Source organism: Poecilia reticulata, chromosome 9, assembly GCF_904066995.2.
Source record: "Poecilia reticulata chromosome 9, P_reticulata-male-v2, whole genome shotgun sequence".
In the NCBI taxonomy this organism is placed as follows: Eukaryota; Metazoa; Chordata; class Actinopteri; order Cyprinodontiformes; family Poeciliidae; genus Poecilia; species Poecilia reticulata.
This window is the reverse complement of record NC_088838.1, coordinates 34,202,998-34,217,744: the sequence shown is the minus strand read 5'-3', so window position 1 is coordinate 34,217,744 and position 14,747 is coordinate 34,202,998. Positions and strand designations below refer to the sequence as shown.

Sequence of the window (14,747 nt, the reverse complement as noted above, 5' to 3'; positions counted from 1 at the left end):
TCATCCTGCAGCTACTTTCATCATCCTGCAGCCACTTGCTTCATTCTACAGTCTCTTGCATCATCCTGCAGCTACTTGCATCATTCTACAGTCTCTTGCTTCATTCTACAGTCTCTTGCATCATCCTGCAGCTACTTTCATCATCCTGCAGCCACTTGCTTCATTCTACAGTCTCTTGCATCATCCTGCAGCTACTTTCATCATCCTGCAGCCACTTGCTTCATTCTACAGTCTCTTGCATCATCCTGCAGCTACTTGCATCATTCTACAGTCTCTTGCTTCATTCTACAGTCTCTTGCATGATCCTGCAGCTACTTTCATCATCCTGCAGCCACTTGCTTCATTCTACAGTCTCTTGCATCATCCTGCAGCCTCTTGCTTCATTCTACAGTCTCTTGCATCATCCTGCAGCCTCTTGCTTCATTCTACAGTCTCTTGCATGATACTGCAGCTACTTTCATCATCCTGCAGTCTCTTGCTTCATCCTGCAGTCTCTTGCTTCATTCTAGAGTCTGTTGCTTCATTCTGCAGCTACATTCATCATCCTGCAGCCACTTGCTTCATTCTACAGTCTCTTGCTTCATTCTACAGTCTGTTGCTTCATTCTGCAGCTACATTCATCATCCTGCAGCCACTTGCTTCATTCTACAGTCTCTTGCTTCATTCTACAGTCTGTTGCTTCATTCTGCAGCTACATTCATCATCCTGCAGCTACTTTCATCATCCTGCAGCTACTTGCATCGTCCTGCAGTCTCTTGCATAATCCTGCAGCCTCTTGCTTCATTCTACAGCCTCTTGCATCATCCTGCAGCCACTTGTATCATCCTGCAGCCTCTTGCTTCATTCTACAGTCTCTTGCATCATCCTGCAGCTACTTGCATCATCCTGCAGCCTCTTGCTTCATTATACAGTCTCTTGCATCATCCTGCAGCTACTTGCATCATTCTACAGTCTATTGCATCATCCTGCAGCCTCTTGCTTCATTATACAGTCTCTTGCTTCATTCTACAGTCTCTTGCATCATCCTGCAGCCTCTTACTTCATTCTACAGTCTATTGCATCATCCTGCAGCCTCTTGCTTCATTATACAGTCTCTTGCTTCATTCTACAGTCTCTTGCATCATCCTGCAGCTACTTTCATCATCCTGCAGCCACTTGCTTCATTCTACAGTCTCTTGCATCATCCTGCAGCTACTTTCATCATCCTGCAGCCACTTGCTTCATTATACAGTCTCTTGCATCATCCTGCAGCTACTTGCATCATTCTACAGTCTCTTACTTCATTCTACAGTCTATTGCATCATCCTGCAGCCTCTTGCTTCATTATACAGTCTCTTGCTTCATTCTACAGTCTCTTGCATCATCCTGCAGCTACATTCATCATCCTGCAGCTACTTGCATCGTCCTGCAGTCTCTTGCATCATCCTGCAGCCTCTTGCTTCATTCTACAGCCTCTTGCTTCATTCTACAGTCTCTTGCTTCATTCTGCAGCTACTTTCATCATCCTGCAGTCTCTTGCTTCATCCTGCAGTCTCTTGCTTCATTCTAGAGTCTGTTGCTTCATTCTGCAGCTACATTCATCATCCTGCAGCCACTTGCTTCATTCTACAGTCTCTTGCTTCATTCTACAGTCTGTTGCTTCATTCTGCAGCTACATTCATCATCCTGCAGCCACTTGCTTCATTCTACAGTCTCTTGCTTCATTCTACAGTCTGTTGCTTCATTCTGCAGCTACATTCATCATCCTGCAGCTACTTTCATCATCCTGCAGCTACTTGCATCGTCCTGCAGTCTCTTGCATAATCCTGCAGCCTCTTGCTTCATTCTACAGCCTCTTGCATCATCCTGCAGCCACTTGTATCATCCTGCAGCCTCTTGCTTCATTCTACAGTCTCTTGCATCATCCTGCAGCTACTTGCATCATCCTGCAGCCTCTTGCTTCATTATACAGTCTCTTGCATCATCCTGCAGCTACTTGCATCATTCTACAGTCTATTGCATCATCCTGCAGCCTCTTGCTTCATTATACAGTCTCTTGCTTCATTCTACAGTCTCTTGCATCATCCTGCAGCCTCTTACTTCATTCTACAGTCTATTGCATCATCCTGCAGCCTCTTGCTTCATTATACAGTCTCTTGCTTCATTCTACAGTCTCTTGCATCATCCTGCAGCTACTTTCATCATCCTGCAGCCACTTGCTTCATTCTACAGTCTCTTGCATCATCCTGCAGCTACTTTCATCATCCTGCAGCCACTTGCTTCATTATACAGTCTCTTGCATCATCCTGCAGCTACTTGCATCATTCTACAGTCTCTTACTTCATTCTACAGTCTATTGCATCATCCTGCAGCCTCTTGCTTCATTATACAGTCTCTTGCTTCATTCTACAGTCTCTTGCATCATCCTGCAGCTACATTCATCATCCTGCAGCTACTTGCATCGTCCTGCAGTCTCTTGCATCATCCTGCAGCCTCTTGCTTCATTCTACAGCCTCTTGCTTCATTCTACAGCCTCTTGCTTCATTCTACAGTCTCTTGCTTCATTCTGCAGCTACATTCATCATCCTGCAGCTACTTGCATCATTCTACAGTCTATTGCATCATCCTGCAGCCTCTTGCTTCATTATACAGTCTCTTGCTTCATTCTACAGTCTCTTGCATCATCCTGCAGCCTCTTACTTCATTCTACAGTCTATTGCATCATCCTGCAGCCTCTTGCTTCATTATACAGTCTCTTGCTTCATTCTACAGTCTCTTGCATCATCCTGCAGCTACTTTCATCATCCTGCAGCCACTTGCTTCATTCTACAGTCTCTTGCATCATCCTGCAGCTACTTTCATCATCCTGCAGCCACTTGCTTCATTATACAGTCTCTTGCATCATCCTGCAGCTACTTGCATCATTCTACAGTCTCTTACTTCATTCTACAGTCTATTGCATCATCCTGCAGCCTCTTGCTTCATTATACAGTCTCTTGCTTCATTCTACAGTCTCTTGCATCATCCTGCAGCTACATTCATCATCCTGCAGCTACTTGCATCGTCCTGCAGTCTCTTGCATCATCCTGCAGCCTCTTGCTTCATTCTACAGCCTCTTGCTTCATTCTACAGTCTCTTGCATCATCTTGCAGTCTCTTGCTTCATTCTACAGTCTCTTGCTTCATTCTACAGTCTCTTGCTTCATTCTGCAGCTACATTCATCATCCTGCAGCTACTTGCATCGTCCTGCAGTCTCTTGCATCATCCTGCAGCCTCTTGCTTCATTCTAAAGTCTCTTGCTTCATTCTGCAGCTACATTCATCATCCTGCAGCAACTTGCATCGTCCTGCAGTCTCTTGCATCATCCTGCAGTCTCTTGCTTCATTCTACAGTCTCTTGCTTCATTCTACAGTCTCTTGCTTCATTCTACAGTCTCTTGCTTCATTCTACAGTCTCTTGCATCATCCTGCAGCTACTTGCATCATTCTACAGTCTCTTGCTTCATTCTACAGTCTCTTGCTTCATTCTACAGCTACTTTCATCATCCTGCAGCCTCTTGCTTCATTCTACAGTCTCTTGCATCATCCTGCAGCCACTTGCTTCATTCTACAGTCTCTTGCATCATCCTGCAGCCTCTTGCATCATCCTGCAGCCACTTGCTTCATTCTACAGTCTCTTGCATGATCCTGCAGCTACTTTCATCATCCTGCAGCCACTTGCTTCATTCTACAGTCTCTTGCTTCATTCTACAGTCTCTTGCTTCATTCTACAGTATCTTGCTTCATTCTACAGTCTTTTGCATGATCCTGCAGCTACTTTCATCATCCTGCAGCCACTTGCTTCATTCTACAGTATCTTGCATCATCCTGCAGCTACTTTCATCATCCTGCAACCACTTGCTTCATTCTACAGTCTCTTGCATCATCCTGCAGCCACTTGTATCATTCTGCAGCCACTTGCTTCATTCTACAGTCTCTTGCATCGTCCTGCAGTCTCTTGCATCATCCTGCAGCCTCTTGCTTCATTCTACAGTCTCTTGCTTCATTCTGCAACTACATTCATCATCCTGCAGCTACTTGCATCGTCCTGCAGTCTCTTGCATCATCCTGCAGTCTCTTGCTTCATTCTACAATATCTTGCTTCATTCTACAGTCTCTTGCTTCATTCTACAGTCTCTTGCTTCATTCTACAGTATCTTGCTTCATTCTACAGTCTCTTGCATGATCCTGCAGCTACTTTCTTCATCCTGCAGCTACTTGCATCATCCTGCAGCCACTTGCTTCATTCTACAGTCTCTTGCATCATCCTGCTGCTACTTTCATCATCCTGCAGCCACTTGCTTCATTCTACAGTCTCTTGCATCATCCTGCAGCTACTTTCATCATCCTGCAGCCACTTGCTTCATTCTACAGTCTCTTGCATCATCCTGCAGCTACTTGTATCATCCTGCAGCCACTTGCTTCATTCTACAGTCTCTTGCATCATCCTGCAGCTCCTTGCATAATCCTGCAGCCTCTTGCATCATCCTGCAGCCACTTGCTTCATTCTACAGTCTCTTGCATCATCCTGCAGCTACTTTCATCATCCTGCAGCCACTTGCTTCATTCTACAGTCTCTTGCATCATCCTGCAGCTACTTGCATAATCCTGCAGCCACTTGCTTCATTCTACAGTCTCTTGCATCATCCTGCAGCTACTTGCATCATCCTGCAGCCACTTGTATCATCCTGCAGCCACTTGCTTCATTCTACAGTCTCTTGCATCGTCCTGCAGTCTCTTGCATCATCCTGCAGCCTCTTGCTTCATTCTACAGTCTCTTGCTTCATTCTACAGTCTCTTGCATCATCCTGCAGCTACTTGCATAATCCTGCAGCCACTTGCTTCATTCTACAGTCTCTTGCATCATCCTGCAGCTACTTGCATCATCCTGCAGCCACTTGTATCATCCTGCAGCCACTTGCTTCATTCTACAGTCTCTTGCATCGTCCTGCAGTCTCTTGCATCATCCTGCAGCCTCTTGCTTCATTCTACAGTATCTTGCTTCATTCTACAGTCTCTTGCATGATCCTGCAGCTACTTTCATCATCCTGCAGCTACTTGCATCGTCCTGCAGTCTCTTGCATCATCCTGCAGTCTCTTGCTTCATTCTACAGTCTCTTGCTGCATTCTACAGTCTCTTGCTTCATTCTACAGTCTCTTGCTTCATTCTACAGTATCTTGCTTCATTCTACAGTATCTTGCTTCATTCTACAGTCTCTTGCATGATCCTGCAGCTACTTTCATCATCCTGCAGCCACTTGCTTCATTCTACAGACATAATACAAGAGTAGACCCCGCATTGACTGCTCCGGCTCAGGAAATACGGCGGCCATCTTGGAGCCGTCGTCCCTCCTACTTTGCTCAATCAAAACAGCAGAAGATGCCTCAGCACTGACGGATATTGTTGTTCGGATCTATGGATTATTAATGTGAGGGCTCAACAGACAACATTTCATTACATCATTACAATTCCAAAAGTGTTGATTGCAATTTTATTTTACTTAACTGAGGTTATTTTTTTTTTCCATTGAATAATTGGGAAAACAAATTTAACTTCATACTCTGTGAACCAAACCCTAAACTTAAAGTCTGGTTTGAGTTTTTTCCCTTCATTAATGTCACTTTTATTACATTCATTATATCTATCATGGTAATTCAGGGTGAGTTATTTTTAATTCTAAATTAATATCCTTGTTGGACTTTTATTTAATTGTTATTCTCCTTCAAGATACATTTACCTAATGCCAGAATAAATGAAATGTACATTATGTAGCAAAGAAAATTAGAAGATCGGATTCATTATGGAGATGATCGGTTTTGGACGGGCGATGTGCCCTTAATGCATAAGCGATACTGAAGAATGACTGATAAAATTAATGATACAGGGGAGAAGCTTTTTAGTTAATTAGTGTTACTAACAAAGTCGTTAGCTAGCAGCTAGCTAATAGCACATCAACAACAGCCTAATATCTGTATGATAAAAATACTGAATCGATAGATAACAGTTTCTCCTTACCTGGCTGTCTCCTCCCCTCAGTAGTTCTTCAGAGAAAGGCAGACGCAGAGGCCTGTCAGTGTCTGTTGTATTTCATTACCTCTCTGCTTAAACCGCGACTCCGAGCTGAAGCAGAAACAATACTTCAACGTTTTCCGTCATCTGAGAAGTAGTAAGTCTACTCCACTTTATTCACCAAAAACATTTTTTTAAAATTCATTATTTAATTCATTATTTAAAAAACTGTTCTCTAAAATGGAACATTCGCTACGTTTAGCTCCAGTTAGCCGCTTTATCACCCCTCTGCACGTGCCTGCATGGAGACCAACAGGACTCGCTGTGAACCATAGAGGTCAGACCGGAGACCCACAGGACTCCCTACCAAGTCAAGGAAGCAGGCAGAAGCAGGTCGGGAGACCGACCGGACTTGCTACGAAGCCCTGGAGGGTACAACAGGACTCACTGTGAACCCTAGAGGTCACTGGAGACCCACAGAACTCCCTACCAAGTCACGGAAGCAGGTCGGGAAACCGACGGTACTTGCTATGAAGCCCTGGAGATTAGCCCGTTGACCAACAGGACTCGCTGTGAACCCTAGAGGTAAGACCGGAGACCCACACGACTCCCTACCAAGTCACGAAAGCAGGCGTAAGCAGGACGGGAGACCGACGGGACTTGCTACGAAGCCCTGTAGGTTAGCCCGGAGACGAACAGCACTCGCTGTGAACCCTAGAGGTAAGACCGGAGACCCACACGACTCCCTACCAAGTGACGAAAGCAGGCGGAAGCAGGACGGGAGAACGACGGGACTTGCTACGATGCCCTGGAGGTTAGCCCGGAGACCAACAGGACTCGCTGTGAACCCTAGCGGTCAAACCGGAGACCCGCAGGACTCCGTAAGAAGTCACGGAAGCAGGACGGGAGACCGATGGGACTTGCTACGATGCCCTGGAGGTTAGCCCGGAGACCAACAGGACTCGCTGTGAACCCTAGAGGTCAGACCCGAGACCCACAGGACTCCGTAAGAAGTCACGGAAGCATGCAGAAGCAGGTCGGGAGACCGACGGGACTTGCTACGAAGCCCTGGAGCTTAGTCCGGAGAATAACAGGAATAGCTGTGAACCCTGGAGGTCAGACCCGAGACCCACAGGTCTCCCACCAAGTCACGGAAGCAGGCGGAAGCAGGCGGGAGACCGACAGGACTTGCTACGAAGCCCTGGAGCTTAGTCCGGAGAACAACAGGACTCGCTGTGAACCCTAGAGGTCAGACCGGAGACCCACAGGACTCCGTACGAAGTCACGGATGTAGGCGGAAGCAGGACGGGAGACCGACGAGACTTGCTACGAAGCCCTGGAGGTTTGCCCAGAGACCAACAGGACTCCGTACGAAGTCACGGATGTAGGCGGAAGCAGGACGGGAGACCGACGGGACTTGCTACGAAGCCCTGGAGCTTAGTCCGGAGAATAACAGGAATAGCTGTGAACCCTGGAGGTCAGACCCGAGACCCACAGGTCTCCCACCAAGTCACGGAAGCAGGCGGAAGCAGGCGGGAGACCGACAGGACTTGCTACGAAGCCCTGGAGCTTAGTCCGGAGAACAACAGGACTCGCTGTGAACCCTAGAGGTCAGACGGAGACCCACAGGAATCCCTACCAAGTCACGGAAGCAGGCGGAAGCAGGCCGGGAGACCGACGGGACGCCATATAAAGCCCTGGAGGTTCACTTCTTTAGTTAGAAGTACCATCTTTCAACCCAATACCTCAGAGTGCCTGTTGGATACATTATCAGCAGTGTATTGCAGACGCCTCCGATTAAACGTCTGAAAAGATGTGGCTGCTCCTGAGGCTGGTCTTTCTGGGCTTCCTCATCAGATGGCTCCTGGTTGTGCTGTTCCACCAATTTCTTGTTTTCCTGCTGCAGGGTGGCATTTTCCTCCTTCAGTGTTGTGTTTTCTTTCTCCAAGTCAGTGGTTTTCCTATGCAGATCCTTCCTTTCTTGCCTAAGGTTGGAGACTTTTTCAGTATAAACTTTTTTTTCCCCCTCCAAGATGAAGTTTTCCTGCTGCAGGGCGGTGTTTTTCTCCTCCAGGGCAGTGTTTTTCTCCTCCATTGCAGTGTTTTCCTCTTTCAGGGCGCCATTTTCTTTCTCCAAGACTGTGTTTTTCGTATCCAGACGAACCCTCCTTTCATGTCTCAGGTCGTGAACTTCCTCAGCATAAACTTTATTTTCCCCGTCCAAGATAAAGTTTACGTTCTTGAAGACAGAATTTTCCTTCTTCAGGGCGGTGTTTTTCTCCTCCAGTGTTGTGTTTTTCTCCTCCAGTGTTGTGTTTTTCTGCTCCAGTGTTGTGTTTTTCTGCTCCAGTGTTGTGTTTTTCTCCTCCAAGTCTTGCTGCTTTGACTCATTGTTAATTCTTTGTCAGGACAAATCCTTTTCAAACTGTTGTTGGGAAACAATCCTCCTTCTTGCTCTCTAGTTTCTGCAATGGTTATGACGGTAGAATTCAAGCAGCTTTTTGTGAATCACTCTTTGTGACATCACATTGTGTGATGTCACTACCTCAGCAGGACAACTAGAAAACTGCTGAAGTTTGAATAAAAACAAACTTTAAGGCTGAATGCAACTCGGTTAAGCTGATGGCCATTGGAGACAGTTCAGCTGGTAAAATATCGCCAAAGCTGAAATCCACACCTGGGAGACAGCGGCTCTTGAGGACAATGGATTGGCACAGCAAGGGTACCAGGACCAACGGTCAAAAGAAAAGTTTGTGCCCGAAACCAGAAAAAGGGGAAACGGGTGAGCATGTTTCTGGTGCCTAGGAAGCCTCCAATTCTGACTCTCTTTCTGGCTAATGTCCGCTCACTGGATAAGATAGTGGATTTGTTACATCTGAGGCTGAGAGTTTCTGCAGAGATGGCCTGTGCCATTCTTTGCCCAACGTAAACCTGGCTTACCAGCAACATGCCGTTGAGCCTTCCAGATTAACAGTATTCAGTTATTCCAAGCAGACCGCGACCAACACTCAGAAAAAATAATGTATGTCAGAAGGAGCAGGACAATGTATGTAAGTGGATGCAGATTGGTGTACGAACTGTGGACTGGTTAACAGCTGTCAGCCATCCTATCTGCCTCAGGAGTTTACTGGGGTGTTTGTCACCATTGTTTACATTCCACAGGGTGCTAACGGCAACGAAGCATCGAAGGAGCTGTATGACACCGTTAGCTCAATGCAGATGAAGCACCTGGAGGCGTTTTACATGAGCTGGGGGACTTTATCCACGTGAAACTGACGGACACTCTGCCCAGTTTTCATCCATCTTACACTCTGGACTGTGTCCACACCAACATTCACGGTGAGTACAGAGCTCTTCCTCACCCTCATCTTGGCCTCTCCAAACACATCTCCATCCTCCTGGTACCAGCACATCGTCCACTGATGAGGCGGATTAGACCAACGAAGAAGACAGTCACTGTGTGGCCCGCAGATGCAGCCTTTGTGCTCCAGGACAGTTTTCAGCCCACAGATTGGCTGATCTTCTGAGAGGCAGCTACCTATGAGGGAGAGGTAGACCTGGAGGAATATACCTCCTCTGTTCTTGGCTTCATCTCCAATTGTGCTGATGATAATGTCATCACCACCAAGACAGAAACCTGCTACCTGAACCAGAAACCCTGGCTGAATGCTGAGGTGAGAGCTCTGCTGAAAGCTAGGGACGCTGCGTTCAGGACCGGCGAGGCATCAGCACTCCGAGAAGTTGCCACCCCAAACGAGAGCCTTTCCACCCCTGTTGCCACCCAGTTAGCGACAATGAATTCAATAAATAGTTATGGCAAATCGGACATAAAGCGCATAAAACTCTTTTCCGACAACATTGAATGCAACACAATGTAACCTGACACCCACTGCTAAGTAGCGGGAAGTGCGAGAGAAAGACAGAGCGCCATAGACATAATATAAGAGTAGACCCCGCATTGACTGCTCCGGCTCAGGAAATACGGCGGCCATCTTGGAGCCGTCGTCCCTCCTACTTTGCTCAATCAAAACAGCAGAAGATGCCTCAGCACTGAGGGATATTGTTGTTCGGATTTATGGATTATTAATGTGAGGGCTCAACAGACAACATTTCATTACATCATTACAATTCCAAAAGTGTTGATTGCAATTTTATTTTACTTAATTGAGGTTAGTTTTTTTTTCCATTGAATAATTGGAAAACAAATTTAACTTCATACTTTGTGAACCAAACCCTAAACTTAAAGTCTGGTTTGAGTTTTTTCCCTTCATTAATGTCACTTTTATTACATACATTATATCTATCATGGTAATTCAGGGTGAGTTATTTTTTATTCTAAATTAATATCCTTGTTGGACTTTTATTTAATTGTTATTCTCCTTCAAGGTACATTTACCTAATGCCAGAATAAATGAAATGTACATTATGTAGCAAAGGAAATTAGAAGATCGGATTCATTATGGAGATGATCGGTTTTGGACGGGCGATGTGCCCTTAATGCATAAGCGATACTGAAGAATGACTGATAAAATTAATGATACAGGGGAGAAGCTTTTTAGTTAATTAGCGTTACTAACAAAGTCGTTAGCTAGCAGCTAGCTAATAGCACATCAACAACAGCCTAATATCTGTATGATAAAAATACTGAATCGATAGATAACAGTTTCTCCTTACCTGGCTGTCTCCTCCCCTCAGTAGTTCTTCAGAGAAAGGCAGACGCAGAGGCCTGTCAGTGTCTGTTGTATTTCATTACCTCTCTGCTTAAACCGCGACTCCGAGCTGAAGCAGAAACAATACTTCAACGTTTTCCATCATCTGAGAAGTAGTAAGTCTACTCCACTTTATTCACCAAAAACATTTTTTTTAATTCATTATTTAATTCATTATTTTAAAAACTGTTCTCTAAAATGGAACATTCGCTACGTTTAGCTCCAGTTAGCCGCTTTATCGCACTGCGCGAGAGGCAACTGCGTCATGCGTCACGGGCAAAAGGTCAAAGGTAACAAGGTGACCAGAGGGCTTATTATGTTGTACAAAAAAGAAACAAAATAGCAAAGGATTTTTTATGTGTCAGAAGAGGGCTTATGAAATAATACCAAAAAATAAAAAATGTTACCAAAAGGGCACTTGGGGGCAAGGAGCAAAAAGGGCAGGTGCTGTAGCACCCCAGCTCCCCCCTCTGCACGTGCCTGCCTGGAGACCATCAGGACTTGCTGTGAACCCTAGAGGTCAGACCGGAGACCCACAGGACTCCCTACCAAGTCACGGAAACAGGTGCAAGCAGGCTGGGAGACCGATGGGACTTGCTACGATGCCGTGGAGGTTAGCCCGGAGACCAAGAGGACTCGCTGTGAACCCTAGAGGTCAGACCGGAGACCCACAGGACTCCGTACGAAGTCAAGGAAGCAGGCAGAAGCAGGTCGGGAGACCGACCGGACTTGCTACAAAGCCCTGGAGGGTACAACAGGACTCACTGTGAACCCTAGAGGTCAGACTGGAGACCCACAGAACTCCCTACCAAGTCACGGAAGCAGGACGGGAGACCGATGGGACTTGCTACGATGCCCTGGAGGTTAGCCCGGAGACCAACAGGACTCGCTGTGAACCCTAGAGGTCAGACCCGAGACCCACAGAACTCCGTAAGAAGTCACGGAAGCATGCAGAAGCAGGTCGGGAGACCGACGGGACTTGCTACGAAGCCCTGGAGGTTAGCCCAGAGACCAACAGGACTCGCTGTGAACCCTAGAGGTCAGACGGAGACCCACAGGTCTCCCACCAAGTCACGGAAGCAGGCGGAAGCAGGCGGGAGACCGACAGGACTTGCTACGAAGCCCTGGAGGTTAGCCCAGAGACCAACAGGACTCGCTGTGAACCCTAGAGGTCAGACGGAGACCCACAGGTCTCCCACCAAGTCACGGAAGCAGGCGGAAGCAGGCGGGAGACCGACAGGACTTGCTACGAAGCCCTGGAGGTTAGCCCAGAGACCAACAGGACTCGCTGTGAACCCTAGAGGTCAGACCCGAGACCCACAGAACTCCGTAAGAAGTCACGGAAGCATGCAGAAGCAGGTCGGGAGACCGACGGGACTTGCTACGAAGCCCTGGAGCTTAGTCCGGAGAATAACAGGAATAGCTGTGAACCCTGGAGGTCAGACCGGAGACCCACAGGTCTCCCACCAAGTCACGGAAGCAGGCGGGAGACCGACAGGACTTGCTACGAAGCCCTGGAGGTTAGCCCAGAGACCAACAGGACTCGCTGTGAACCCTAGAGGTCAGACGGAGACCCACAGGAATCCCTACCAAGTCACGGAAGCAGGCAGAAGCAGGCCGGGAGACCGACGGGACGCCATATAAAGCCCTGGAGGTTCACTTCTTTAGTTAGAAGTACCATCTTTCAACCCAATACCTCAGAGTGCCTGTTGGATACATTTTCAGCAGTGTATTGCAGACGCCTCCGATTAAACGTCTGAAAAGATGTGGCTGCTCCTGAGGCTGGTCTTTCTGGGCTTCCTCATCAGATGGCTCCTGGTTGTGCTGTTCCACCAATTTCTTGTTTTCCTGCTGCAGGGTGGCATTTTCCTCCTTCAGTGTTGTGTTTTCTTTCTCCAAGTCAGTGGTTTTCCTATGCAGAACCTTCCTTTCTTGCCTAAGGTTGGAGACTTTTTCAGTATAAACTTTTTTTTCCCCCTCCAAGATGAAGTTTTCCTGCTGCAGGGCGGTGTTTTTCTCCTCCAGGGCAGTGTTTTCCTCTTTCAGGGCGCCATTTTCTTTCTCCAAGACTGTGTTTTTCGTATCCAGACGAACCCTCCTTTCATGTCTCAGGTCGTGAACTTCCTCAGCATAAACTTTATTTTCCCCGTCCAAGATAAAGTTTACGTTCTCGTAGACAGAATTTTCCTTCTTCAGGGTTGTGTTTTTCTGCTCCAGTGTTGTGTTTTTCTCCTCCAGTGTTGTGTTTTTCTGCTCCAGTGTTGTGTTTTTCTCCTCCAGTGTTGTGTTTTTCTCCTCCAAGTCTTGCTGCTTTGACTCATTGTTAATTCTTTGTCAGGACAAATCCTTTTCAAACTGTTGTTGGGAAACAATCCTCCTTCTTGCTCTCTAGGTTCTGCAATGGTTATGACGGTAGAATTCAAGCAGCTTTTTGTGAATCACTCTTTGTGACATCACATTGTGTGATGTCACTACCTCAGCAGGACAACTAGAAAACTGCTGAAGTTTGAATAAAAACAAACTTTAAGGCTGAATGCAACTCGGTTAAGCTGATGGCCATTGGAGACAGTTCAGCTGGTAAAATATCACCAAAGCTGAAATCCACACCTGGGAGACAGCGGCTCTTGACGACAATGGATTGGCACAGCAAGGGTACCAGGACCAACGGTCAAAAGAAAAGTTTGTGCCCGAAACCAGAAAAAGGGGAAACGGGCGAGCATGTTACTGGTGCCTAGGAAGCCTCCAATTCTGACTCTCTTTCTGGCTAATGTCCGCTCACTGGATAAGATAGTGGATTTGTTACATCTGAGGCTGAGAGTTTCTGCAGAGATGGCCTGTGCCATTCTTTGCCCAACGTAAACCTGGCTTACCAGCAACATGCCGTTGAGCCTTCCAGATTAACAGTATTCAGTTATTCCAAGCAGACCGCGACCAACACTCAGAAAAAACAATGTATGTCAGAAGGAGCAGGACAATGTATGTAAGTGAATGCAGATTGGTGTACGAACTGTGGACTGGTTAACAGCTGTCAGCCATCCTATCTGCCTCAGGAGTTTACTGGGGTGTTTGTCACCATTGTTTACATTCCACAGGGTGCTAACGGCAACGAAGCATCGAAGGAGCTGTATGACACCGTTAGCTCAATGCAGATGAAGCACCTGGAGGCGTTTTACATGAGCTGGGGAACTTTAACCACGTGAAACTGACGGACACTCTGCCCAGTTTTCATCCATCTTACACTCTGGACTGAGTCCACACCAACATTCACGGTGCGTACAGAGCTCTTCCTCACCCTCATCTTGGCCTTTCCAAACACATCTCCATCCTCCTGGTACCAGCACATCGTCCACTGATGAGCCGGATTAGACCAACGAAGAAGACAGTCACTGTGTGGCCCGCAGATGCAGCCTTTGTGCTCCAGGACTGTTTTCAGCCCACAGATTGGCTGATCTTCTGAGAGGCAGCTACTTGTGAGGGAGAGGTAGACCTGGAGGAATATACCTCCTCTGTTCTTGGCTTCATCTCCAATTGTGCTGATGATGATGTCATCACCACCAAGACAGAAACCTGCTACCTGAACCAGAAACCCTGGCTGAATGCTGAGGTGAGAGCTCTGCTGAAAGCTAGGGACGCTGCGTTCAGGACCGGCGAGGCATCAGCACTCCGAGAAGTTGCCACCCCAAACGAGAGCCTTTCCACCCCTGTTGCCACCCAGTTAGCGACAATGAATTCAATAAATAGTTATGGCAAATCGGACATAAAGCGCATAAAACTCTTTTCCGACAACATTGAATGCAACACAATGTAACCTGACACCCACTGCTAAGTAGCGGGAAGTGCGAGAGAAAGACAGAGCGCCATAGACATAATATAAGAGTAGACCCCGCATTGACTGCTCCGGCTCAGGAAATACGGCGGCCATCTTGGAGCGGTCTCCCTCCTACTTTGCTCAATCAAAACAGCAGAAGATGCCTCAGCACTGAGGGATATTGTTGTTCGGATTTATGGATT

At 47.0% G+C, this 14,747-nt stretch overlaps 1 long non-coding RNA gene across 1 annotated transcript; it reads left to right on the top strand.

Moving 5' to 3' along the window:
- The first annotated feature begins 12,368 nt into the window (after window positions 1–12,368).
- LOC145552920 (uncharacterized) lies at window positions 12,369–14,401 on the top strand. Its single transcript, XR_014089054.1, has 3 exons — window positions 12,369–13,716; window positions 13,829–14,005; window positions 14,075–14,401. It is a non-coding gene; the product is annotated as an uncharacterized LOC145552920 (long non-coding RNA).
- Window positions 14,402–14,747: the final 346 nt, after the last annotated feature.